The 12,230-nt window shown below is 30.9% G+C and overlaps 1 protein-coding gene across 1 annotated transcript in view; it reads left to right on the top strand.

Annotated features, from left to right (window-relative positions):
* gan (gigaxonin) overlaps positions 1-4,618 on the top strand; it is a 36,349-nt gene extending 31,731 nt beyond the window's left edge. Inside the window, exon 12 of the mRNA XM_073929911.1 lies at positions 1-4,618. This exon is cut by the window's left edge and continues 709 nt beyond it. The gene's annotated coding sequence lies outside the window, so the exon portion shown is untranslated.
* The last annotated feature ends 7,612 nt before the right edge of the window (positions 4,619-12,230 follow it).

The following is a 12,230-nucleotide window of genomic DNA, read 5'->3' as shown; positions in this document are numbered from 1 at the left end:
TGTCATCCATCCCAGCTGTAAGAGCACCAAATAATAACTTGACTCATTTAGAAAAGTGGCAGAAGGTAGATTTTTCAGATAAATCATCTGTTGAACTGCATAGTATCGGAACCCGCATGGACCCAAAATTCTCACACAAATCAGTCAAGTTTGGTGAAGGAAAAATCATGGTTTGGGGTTACATTCAGTATGGGGATGTGTGAGAGATCTGCAGAGTAGATGGCAAGATCAACAGCTTGAGGTATCAAGACATTTGTTCTGCCCATTACATTACAAACCACAGCAAAGAAGGTCAAAGTGCTTCAAGATTGGCCAGCCTAGTCAACAGACATGAACATTATTGAGCATTCCTGGGGTAAGATGGAGGAGGCAAAGAATCCAAGATGAATTCAAAGAATCTTGATGAACTCTAGGAGTCCTGCAAGAATGCTTTCTTTGCCATTCCAGATGACTTTATTATAAGATATTAAGTTATTGCAGAGATTTATGGATACAGTCCATACGCAATATTAATTTTTTTTGTCCACTGCACCATGACTTTATATTCAAAACTGTACATTATTTCTTTTAAGTGACAAGACTTTTGTCCAAGCAAAGTCAGACCTTACTGTCCTAATTAAATAATTAAATATCAAGGCATGATCACATTTTATTTTGGTAAAATAAGCGTAATCTAGAGGCCTTTGCCTTTCATATAAGCCACTTCATTCCAAATGATCACCTAGAAGTCAAGTTATTATTTGTTGTTCCTAAAACTTGGATAGCCGACAAGACTTTTGTCAGGTAGTGTATATATATAATTTTTTACACATAAAATAAAACGTGGAATTGTACATGTTTGCCTGATGCCTTTTTTTATATCCCATTCTTATTAACGTTTCCATTATAAATTGTAATCTTAATTAACTTTATCATTAAGCAAATTCTGCCTTACAACGTGCAAGTATCATTACTTTGTTTTAAAAAAAGCTCCTTATGTTTCATTTATGCAAAAAAAAATGCTGTTAAAAATCCAGCTATAGGATTATTTGTATTGAACATGAGTATTTTATTTCAAAGAGTGTTTTTAAGGTGAACATGATATAAATAAGCACTTTTAGTGTTAAGTTTGTTTAATAAATGTTAAGCATCTTAAAAGTTAGCCCTTAGTTAAATAGGAAAAAGCAAGATATTTGGAGCTACAAGGGCAAGAATATAACAAGTTTACATTTTTACCTTTTCTGTAGGTGTTATATTGTCAAACTGAAAATAGGCAGCGGTGGATATTTGCATATTTGACGTGTCTGCCTGTCTGAACTGATTCAATTTTGCTGTTGGTCTTGTATCCAGGGACTCAAAACACCACAGCATGTCAGAAATAGCTGCAAGTCGCTGGTCTCACCCTTACGCGGCGAGATGTATTTTGTGAATGACCTCTGAACTGGCTTTCCTGTCAGTGTGGACGGTTTTGGCATCTGGTGACCCCATTTGTTCTGTGCATGATTCAGCTGCTGCTGTCTGTTCTAATTGAAGCGATGAACATTGCATATTCACTACCGTGGAAATGCACACCAATAGCAGGAAGAAATACACTACCCGGTCAAAGGTTTGGGATCAGTTTATATTGTTTAAAAGACGGCTATTCTGCTCACCAATGTTGCATTTATTTGGCCAAAAACACAGTAAAAAATTGGGAAATATTAGAAATGAAATATATATTGCATGTAGTTTAAAATAATATATATTCCTATGATTTAAAAGCTAGATTTTCAGAACTCTTACTACAGTTTAGAGTCACGTGATCTTTCTGATTTGATGATCTGCTGCTCAATTATTATTATTATTATTACAAGTGGTGAAAACTGTTGCGCTGCTTCTTTTTTTTTGTGGAAACTAACATTACTACTCAAAAGTAAGATTAAAAATATAACAAATTAAATTGTTCAATACATTTTAATAGAATTGTTTCATGAATGAAAATAAAGATATTTATAATGTTACATAATTATGAAATAATTAATTAGTGCTGTTATTTTTAGCTTTCTTTTCATTAAAAATATCTTAAAAAGTAGGGCCACATGTTTATTGAAATTATCAAAATATGTACAGTATATCACAATAAACATGATTGCAATATCACAATAAATTAGTGATTTAATACAGGAGTATCCTATGCCATTGATATCCTAAAAAGTAGGGCTGTGCAATATATCAAAATTATTGAAATAATGCAAATGTGCCTATTACGATATACATTTTGCAATGGTTTGCGATAAATTTGTGATTTAATACATGAATATCTTTGTGTGTCTTTGATATATTAAAAAGTATAGCTGAACAATATATCGAAATAATCGCAAATGTGAGTATCCTTGTGTGTCATTTGATATCCTAAATTGCACAATGTATCAAAATTTTTAAAATATCGCAAATGTACTTATCACGATATAACTACCGCAATGCTTTGCGAAAAATGGTGATTCAATGAGTATCTTTCGTCTAAAAAGTATGGCTGAACAATATTTCGAAATATCGCAAATGTACTTATTACGATATTCATATCGCAATGATTTCCGCTGAATTTGTTTTTTAATAGAAGAATTTCTTTGTGTCATTGTCATTGATATCCTAAAAAATATGGTTGAAAAATATATCAAAATGTTTTAAATGTGCTTATCACGAATATCGCAAAACTCTTGCGTTAAATCTCAAATTTATCGCAAATCATTTTAACGTGATTTAACTTGAGAGTATCTCTGAGTGCCATTGGTATCCTAAAAGTTTGGGCTGCGAAATGATCGAAATATAACAAATGTTCATGTCGCTGTGGTTTGCGATTTTTAAATTCGCTAAAAAAAAATTTCTTTTTTTAAAAATCTGTAACAGTTTTAAAATGGATGCTGAAATATGATCAAGCGATGTTAAGAAAACAATAAGTCTGCAAAGAATTAAGAGATTTTTATTTATTTATATATGTTGGTATACATAGTTACAATGCCTGATCTGTTTCATCTTCTAGAAGATTGTAGTTATGCTTTCTTTTTCTTCAAATATTATGAAACGTATGTTGGTTATAACATTCTTTAAAGTAATAATAATAATAATAATAATTTCTTACATTTATGTTGCACTTTTCTGGACACTCAAAGAGCTTTACATATTTTTGGGTGGACTCCCATATTGCACCAGAGCAGCCATATTGCACCAGACCGCACACCAGCTGATTGGTGGAGAGGAGAGAATGTGATGAAGACAGTGTGTTGTTATCATATGGGTATGTTAGATGGCCATAATGGACAGGACAGTGGGCAAATTTGGTCAGGATGCCGGAGTTAAACCCATACTCCTTTTCGAAGGACATCCTGGGCTTTTTAATGACCACAGAGAGTCAGGACCGCAGTTCAACGTCTCATTTGAAAGACGAGACGCTGAAGGACACTGAGCAGTTTAGACTCCTTTTCACTATACTGGGGCGCTAAGACCTACACAGACAGCAGGTTGAGCGCCCCCTGCTGGTCTCACTAACACCACCTCCAGCAGCAACCTAGCTTTCATATATATTCTCCCATCCAGGTACTGACCAGGCACAGCCCTGCTTAGCTTCCGTGGGCGACCATGTGAGAGTTGCAGAGAGCTAGCTGATGGCTAAAAATATCATATCGCATATCGAATATCGCTATACATTTAACATCCTAAAGCATATCACTTTTTTTTCAATATCGTACAGTCCTAAAAAGTCAAATGAATCACAGTCTTCACAAAACTATGAAGCAGATGAAAATTCAACATTGATAATTACTGTATAATAATCATTATTAACGACTGAGTACCAATAATAATTGATCATAGTAGAACAGCAGATCGACATAATTAAATAATTACTGAAGAATCATGTGATGCTGAAGACTGAGGTAAATTCAGTTTTGAATCACAGGAATAAATAACAAAGTATTGTAATAATATTTCCCAATGTTTTACTGTCGTTTTATCATAAGAAATTTAGCCACGGTGAGCTGAATAGGTTTCATTTTTCAAACTTGAAGAAAATTGACTTATCGCAGATTTTTTGAGACTACTAGTGTACATTAATGTAGTAAATACACACTAGGCGACACTAACCTTTCACAAAAATGAATCGAATGTACGCAAAACAATATTTACAGGACCACAATATTTGCAGTGTCTGCACCAAAGCACTAGTCACTATTGAAGATGTCCACTTATCAGCAAACGTTTGTGTTGTAAAAAAAATGCTGTTGTTATTGACATCTAATGTAAAATTGATATGAAGTGCTGTCCAACTATGCATGATATGTGGTGGGTTTTTCTTGCCAAGACTTCACACACTATATGTGCTCTTGAAAATGGTCAACACACTCGCTTGACTGTAAACATTGTCATGACTCCATTTGCACAAACACTAAAACACTTGGTGTCTGCCAGAACATTGAGATGAAATGATTGTAGCACATAATGTTTATGTTATGCAAGGTGATGTTCTGGTATAAAAGGGAGATTTTTTTTTTTTTTTTCACTGTGGATTCTCATTCCATTTTTGTGATGTTCCTTTTTTCGAAGTTTGCCTCTGAGGTGCAGTAATGTTGAAATCTGCCTTGTAATAAAATCTCATGCAGAAGTCTGTGGTGCGTCTTTTATGTCGTTATTGAAATGTGAAGAAATTAAAACTAGCTTTTTTGTTTTTGATGAAAGCAAAACCAAAAATGTGACATTTCTTCCCTTTTTGTTGGGGGAAATCACACTATTTAATAATATAAATCTAAAGATATCACAACTAAATCATTTTTAAATAATCAACAAAATTAAAAACTGTTAAATTAATAAGCATAAAGTTAATAATATAATATTTACAAAAGAAATGTTTAAATATAATTGTAAATCATTTACACTATATTACATGGCAAAAATGATTTAATAGTTATTAGTGGAATATTACAATTAATAAAAAAGTTTATTCAGTTAATTTAAAACATAAATGTTTACAAAACATTATAAATAATAAAAAATATTAATTAAAGTTTTAGTTAACCAGTGATGCCCACTCAACTTCAACAAAATTATATTTGAATTTATTTTTATTGAGAACATGATTATTACATTGTTACAACAATAACAATGATGTTTTTACCCATTATTTTCTATAATTATTTAAATCTGTAAAAAAACATTCCAGTATTTTTGTGTCATTGTTCATTTGTGCTTATTATTTTTTTTCAATTATTTTATATTATGTGTCAATTATGTCAGTAAAATATAGAATTATATTTGTGTTTGCTGATTATTTTTTACAACAAAAATTTTAATTTTCTATAATGATAATAAATGTATTATTATAATTGTGTGGATTATTTACAATTATTATTTAGAATTTTCATAGTAAATTTATATTTATAACTGTCAGTGCTATTTTTTTTCAATTATTTTTAGAGTTTTTTTATAACAATAATTATATAATTAAAATTGTGTGAGTGCTAATAATTTTTTTACACTTATTGTTTAGAATTTAAACAATAATAAATCTATACTTATAATTCTGTGAGTACTGATTAATTATTTAAAATTATTTTATTAGAAATTTCATAATAATAACTATATATTTATGTATGTGTCAGTGTTGATTAATTTTTTACAATTATGTTTAGATTTTCTATTTATTTTTTAAATATGAGAATCCTATCACTTATTTTATTTAAAAAAATAAAGTATATTCATTTTTGTTGATGTGCAATGATGTAATATCAAATGTAATACATTAAACACCAAAAATGTTTATGGATTAATACAGTTACTTGAATTTGATGTTATTTTATTTAAAATATGAAAGTTGAAATTTGGTGTATTGTTGTACACTCACAATAGTAGTAAAAAAAAGTAAACATCTGGGTTTTGAAAGCTTATGTGCTAATTTGTAATAATGTCAAAATAAATGTAAAAATGCAAATTGTGTTAAAATAATGCAGAAAGAATAAGCGTGTTATCATTTCATATCATATCATTATCAAAATTGTGCTTCTGCTTTTACATTTTAATTCATATCCACTACAGTAACTTTAAAACTATTCAGATAAAAAAGAGTGTTGTTATGAAAACTTATGAATTAAAAAATTAAGATCAAACTCAAGATCAATTATATTACCAAATAAACATTTCTTCGCCCAATAAAGGGTTAATATTGATTCCTCTTCATTACAAGGATTAAAAACTTGCAGGTTTACATTCCACGCAGGTAAACACATGATCAGACAGTCAGTATCTGAGTCAGAACTACATCCGTTTACTCACTATGCCATCTCACAAACCTGACACATATTAGGAAATTTAAACTGTCATAAGCACGTCTTGGCTATTGCATAACTCAGGCATGTTAGCAGAGTGGGGATTTTTTTTGTGGTGTCATCATAAATTGTGTCTCATGGGTGTGGAAGACAGGCATGGGATTAACAGGATTACTGAAGATAAAGAGGATGAGGTAAATTCACTCAAACTGAGCGCTCACATGACGGGACTTAAATTTAACCAGAGGTCTTGTGACTTGGGACGTTAAAGGGTCGCTAGTGCTGTTCATAGGGGTTTACTGGGATCTGCTGGTGTTGTTAACGTTTCGCTCATGACTGCAGATTATACCTGCATGACCAACAGCAGGTGTCCATTTTCAGACAAAACAACACTGAATATGTCTGTTGTTTTTAGCTTAATATGATTCTTTTGTTGTTGTTTTGATTTAGCTTGATATTTATTATTTTTTGTCTTCTCGTTAAATTGTGGTTAAGCTATAAAATTGTATTTTAAAACTGTAACTGTTATTATTAGCTATTATTAAATAGCATTTTAATTAAAAAAAAAAGCTTTTATGATGAAATTAAATAATGAAACCTGTGTAATTTAATAGTCCTATATTTACGCATTCATTTTTTTGTCGGCTTAGTCCGTTTATTAATCTGGGGTCGACACAGCGGAATGAACCGCCAACCTATCAAGCACGTTTTTATGCAGCGGATGCCCTTCCAGCCGCAACCCATCTCTGAGAAACATCCACACAAACACTCATTCACACTCATACACTATACGGACAATTTAGCCTACTCAATTCACCTGTACCGCATGTCTTTGGACTGTGGGGGAAATTGGAGCACCAGGAGAAAACCCACGTGAACGCAAGGAGAACATGCAAACTCCACACAGAAACACCAACTGAGCCAAGGATCGAACCAGCAAACCAGCGACCTTCTTGCTGTGAGGCAACAGCACTACCTACTGCGCCAGTAGTACTATCCCTATTTTTACATTTATTATTTAACTTATTCTAAAACTTTACAATGTCCAAATGTATTTATTTATCTTTATTATTGTTTTTTTCACAAATTATTACTCGAGAAGTCCACAAAAAAATTTAAAACTTAACATACTTTAACTTATTCAACTTGTTTTTTGTTGTTGTTGTTGTTGATTTTTAGCTTTTAAAAATGACTTATTACTGATTAATAATTGTAATAAATTAAGTTGAAAATAATAATTCTTGTAAATGTAGCAAGTTGAAGTAATTGGTAAATATAGTTAATCCAGTGTCTTGTTTTTAATCATTTTGAGTAACTGATCTCATTAATTTGAATGCATGTGTGTATTAATATATACATCACACGCACATATATATTGTCAAAAAAATGTTATTTTGGATGTAATTAATTGCAATAAATTTTTGCCCATCACTAATGAATGATGAAATGTGTGGTTCTTTTTTTTCTCAAAAATACTGCATTTTTTACCTGGATTAGCTTGTCGAGTGGTCATCATAACCACACTTTTTGAGGTACCAAAAACACTTTCTACATATGAAAAAAGTACTTATTTTAAAATTACAAATTTATTACACCATATATCACTAAAAAAGTCTGTTAAAAGTTTTAAATGTAAAAAAAAAAGCCTATTGTCATTTATTGGGCAATTAACAAATTGGCCAGCACATTCAACTTTCCTCAGTCAGAATCTGGCCATCTGAATAATAAAAAAATTAAGGCATAATAATATTAATAATGTAGAGCTTCATGATATTTCTAATTTCTTTTGTAAAAAAAAAAGTACATTTTGAAAGTTATATATAACAAAAATAGCCTAATTAGTATTCAAATTTACTTTAATATGGGCCGGTTTTGGTGCTTTGAACCTTTTTATTGGTATTTTTTTCTTTCAAGAATAAGGTTCAAGATACACTGAAAAAAAAAGACTCAAAGATGATTCCTTGGATTTACTAATTTTTTAAGTGGTTGAATTTAAACAAATTAAGTTTAACATTAATACATTTATTAATTTTTGTTTTTAGTTCAACACAAATTGTTTGCAACAATTTTGCATACATGATTTTTTTTTTCAGTGTAGGGCTAGGCGATATGGCAAAATTGAAATCTTGATATTTATTTTCCATATTGAACGATAACAGCATATATTTCGATATATGTTGTTAATGCTCCCAGATTTAAAAAAAAAGAGTACCCCAACATTGACTGAAGCCACAAAAAGTAGAGGGTGCAATAAATGGCATAACAAATTTTCGGCCAATACATTTTCGGTGGCTGAAAATTCAGTACATCTCTAAATAAACACACTTTTAGATTCCCACTGTTGCACATTTCTGCTACGTGATTGGCTCTTAGATCAATATAGAGTAAAAAAAAAGTCCAGAGCTTAGCATTGTTCTTGATATAAATTTGATCGCAATTCGATATGAGCAATTCCAGCGTTATGGATGTGACATTTGCAGTAAAACTCAAAACATAAATTCACAGATTAAGTATATGTTAAAACAAGTATTTGATTAAAACATCTATTTATATATTTTCAAAACAACTAACCACAGAGTTATACGAGCAAAAAAAATATCAATCTGTAAACATGTTACATATTGTAAATGAGGAAAATAAACATGCATTATAGATGTGATAACAAAAGGTAGCGAGTTTACAGTATACAACATACTTTGTAGAAATTCTATGAATTAAACTGCACAACCCAAAAGAAATAATGCTCATTTAAAGCAAAAGAATTGTCTCACTATAGAACAAACATGATTGATTTTATTTTAGTTGGCAATTGTGTGACTTTGGTAAATCAAATATAATAGTAAGAAAATATTAACAGAGACGATTTTAAGTATTTTAAAGCACTATAAAATAGTTGCTTACACAAAAAAAGCAGACATGGTTTCGATATTTTGTGAAAAAATAAAAATTATTCATGGCAAAGTTAACATTTGCATGGAATTTCATAGAATATCGTTTATCTGCCCAAACCTAATTCAAGATTCAGAATAAAAGTTACTTGTAGTGACAGATGACTTCACTTTTGTCAGATTGTATGTTTTCTTGCACACCTCATAAAAAACAATTGTTTCCATTCATTGGAAGCCTTCTTTGATGGGTTATTTTTAGTTTAGGATGGCACAGAAGTCAAAAAAAGACAAATAAGCTTATGTATGGGACAAATTCTGGAACTTTTATCAGTGCGGGTGAGTCTTTCAAAACTCCTGAACCCCCTTTGGCTACGGGCCTGAATTATATGCATGTTTGTGTGTGTTATTAATAATTTTATTTTCTTTTTTTCTGTACAAAAATATTAAAAAGACAATAATACGGATGGGACACCTTAAAACCTAAAACATCTAAATACATAATCGCAATAAAAATATGCTTGATGTTAATGAAAATAATGCTATCATCAGTGGTGTGAAGTACCAAATTACAAATACTCAAATTACTGTATTGAGTATTACAAAAATTGTAGTTTTAAAAGATGTACTTTTACTTTATCTTGAGTAAAATTTTAGTGCAGTATCTTTACTTTTACTCAACTACTTAATTTCTTTCTTGTCTATGGGGACTAGAAAAATTTGTCCTTTGATTCCTGTCCAATCAAATTGCATATAGAAGGTAAATCACATCATAATGAACTACATCAAGACATGTGCCATTTATAATTGCAGCAAACTTAGTTGAAGTATTAAACATTAATCCAACAGTAATCCGATTCCGGCCTACTCACTCTTTAGTACTTTTGAAAGGTCTACGTTTTACTCATACTTTAAATAATATTTACAACAGATACTTTTACTCTATTGGCTCTACATTTTTAGGTAAGTAATGGTACTGTTACTGAAGTTGTTTTTTTTCAGTGCTCCTTCCACCACTGGCTATCAAGTCTCTTAAACCAGACTTTGTATGAACAAAAAGTTACAGATGTTTTACAGACCACTTAATAAATAATGTATACTGACAAAAAAAAAACTTCCATATGAAGGGGTTTTCCTGTAAAAGCCTCATCATAAAAAACTCAAGCAACCAAAGACAGCTGTTTCACTTTCAACTCAAGTTTACAGCATGTGACTCTATTTAGTTTATGACTAACGGTTGCATACAGTATATGCTCCACGCAAGCGGGGTTTTAAAACTGGTGAGCCTGAGTAACGCAAATATGACAGATGAAAAAAAACGTTTTATGATTACAAAACTTCAAAACCTCTTACATCAATCCCATATTCACTCGCTCAGACCGTAAACAAACGACTTCCTCCTTTCCATTTGATTTGTGAATGACTTTGTATGATCTGTTTGAGGCCTGATTCACTTCCTCAGTCTAACAGCTGGTCAGGAGGTTTGCAGATCGCTGCGTTGAGGAGGTTGTCAAGTGATACATTTAGCTTTTTACTAACCATTTCGGTTGCTTACAAAGCACAATGTTACTTACCACGGTATTCCCAGCAGGGTTGTGTGATGCCTTCATCCCAGCAACCAATACATGGAACAGCAGGGTTGTGTGATGCCTTCATCCCAGCAACCAATACATGGAAGAAAAAAATCGTCAGCGAAAAAAAGGCAGGCCAGTGTGAATGTTTATCCATCTCTCCTGGGGTTTATCAGGCTGGTATCAGTCCTTGAGGTTGTGATATCATTGTCTGTACTGACTCTTGCATTACGTTTCATGTATCAGCAGAAAACGCAGTGGAGGATGACAGTCTCGACGTCTACAAGTATGTTGTGACGAATGAATGTGGTCATTTATCATGTGAGGAGGTCTTGAAGGGGTTTATTGTGTGATAAATGGGTAGATGTGTACATCATTACCTTTTTTTATACGAATAAAAACTAGAAGTAAATATAACTACATATATACTTAGGTGAAATTTTTTGTTAATACAGTTTAAAACAAATTCTTGTCGTCTTGAATTTTTGAGTTGAATCAACTTGTCTAGTCATCTCAACTTGCATCAATCAAACTGATTAAAATATTAAGTTACTTAACTTGATTAACTTATTAAAATAAGTTTACGCAACATCAAAATATTTGTTGTCTTGACTTTTTGCATTATATATTTTTTTGCAGTGTACATAATCTACTATAATAACATATTAATCATTGTAAAAAATTAATGACAAAAAGTAAAGACAACAAATATTTTAATACTGCTCTAACTTATTTAATAAGTTAATCTGGTTTGAACTGATTTTTTAAGTTATACAAAGTTTATTAATATTTTACTTGGTTGATGCAAGTTGAGATGACTTGAAAAGTTAATTTGATTCAACTAAAAAAATTAAGGCAGCAAGATTTTTTAGTGTAGTAATATAATAAAATAGCCCAATAATGTAGTTTTCTAAAAAAACAGGATGCATTATGCTACAATACACTAGTTTACTGTAGTAAAAACTAAAGTATACTACAATATTTAATACAGTTTTCCAGTTCAGAATGCTACAGTATGCTGCAGCATTCATTAACAAAGTGTTGAACATACTATAACATGTCCACTTTACTATATTATTATTTTTTTATATACAGTTGAAGTCAGAATTATTATCAGCCCCCAATTGAATTTTTTTCTTTGAGTTTTTATTTTTTTCTTCTTACATTCTCTGGGTGATTTAAAGACACAAACATTTCGACACAATGCCTTCCTCAGTATGTCAATTTTTTTTAATATTTCCCAAATTATGTTTAACAGAGCAAGGAAATTTTCACAGTATGTCTGATAATATTTTTTTTCTGGAGAAAGTCTTATTTGGTTTATTTTAACAAGAATGAAAGCAAATTTAAGTTTAAAAAAACATTTAAGGTCAAAATTATTATCATCTTTAATCTATATATTTTTTGATAGTCTACAGAACAAAACATAACCCTAACCTGCCTAGTTAACCTAATTAATCTAGTTAAGCCTTTAAATGTCACATTAAGCTGTATAGAAGTGT

This window comes from Danio rerio, chromosome 18 (assembly GCF_049306965.1).
Source record: "Danio rerio strain Tuebingen ecotype United States chromosome 18, GRCz12tu, whole genome shotgun sequence".
Lineage (NCBI taxonomy): Eukaryota > Metazoa > Chordata > Actinopteri > Cypriniformes > Danionidae > Danio > Danio rerio.
This window is presented reverse-complemented; position numbering and strand designations above follow the sequence as displayed.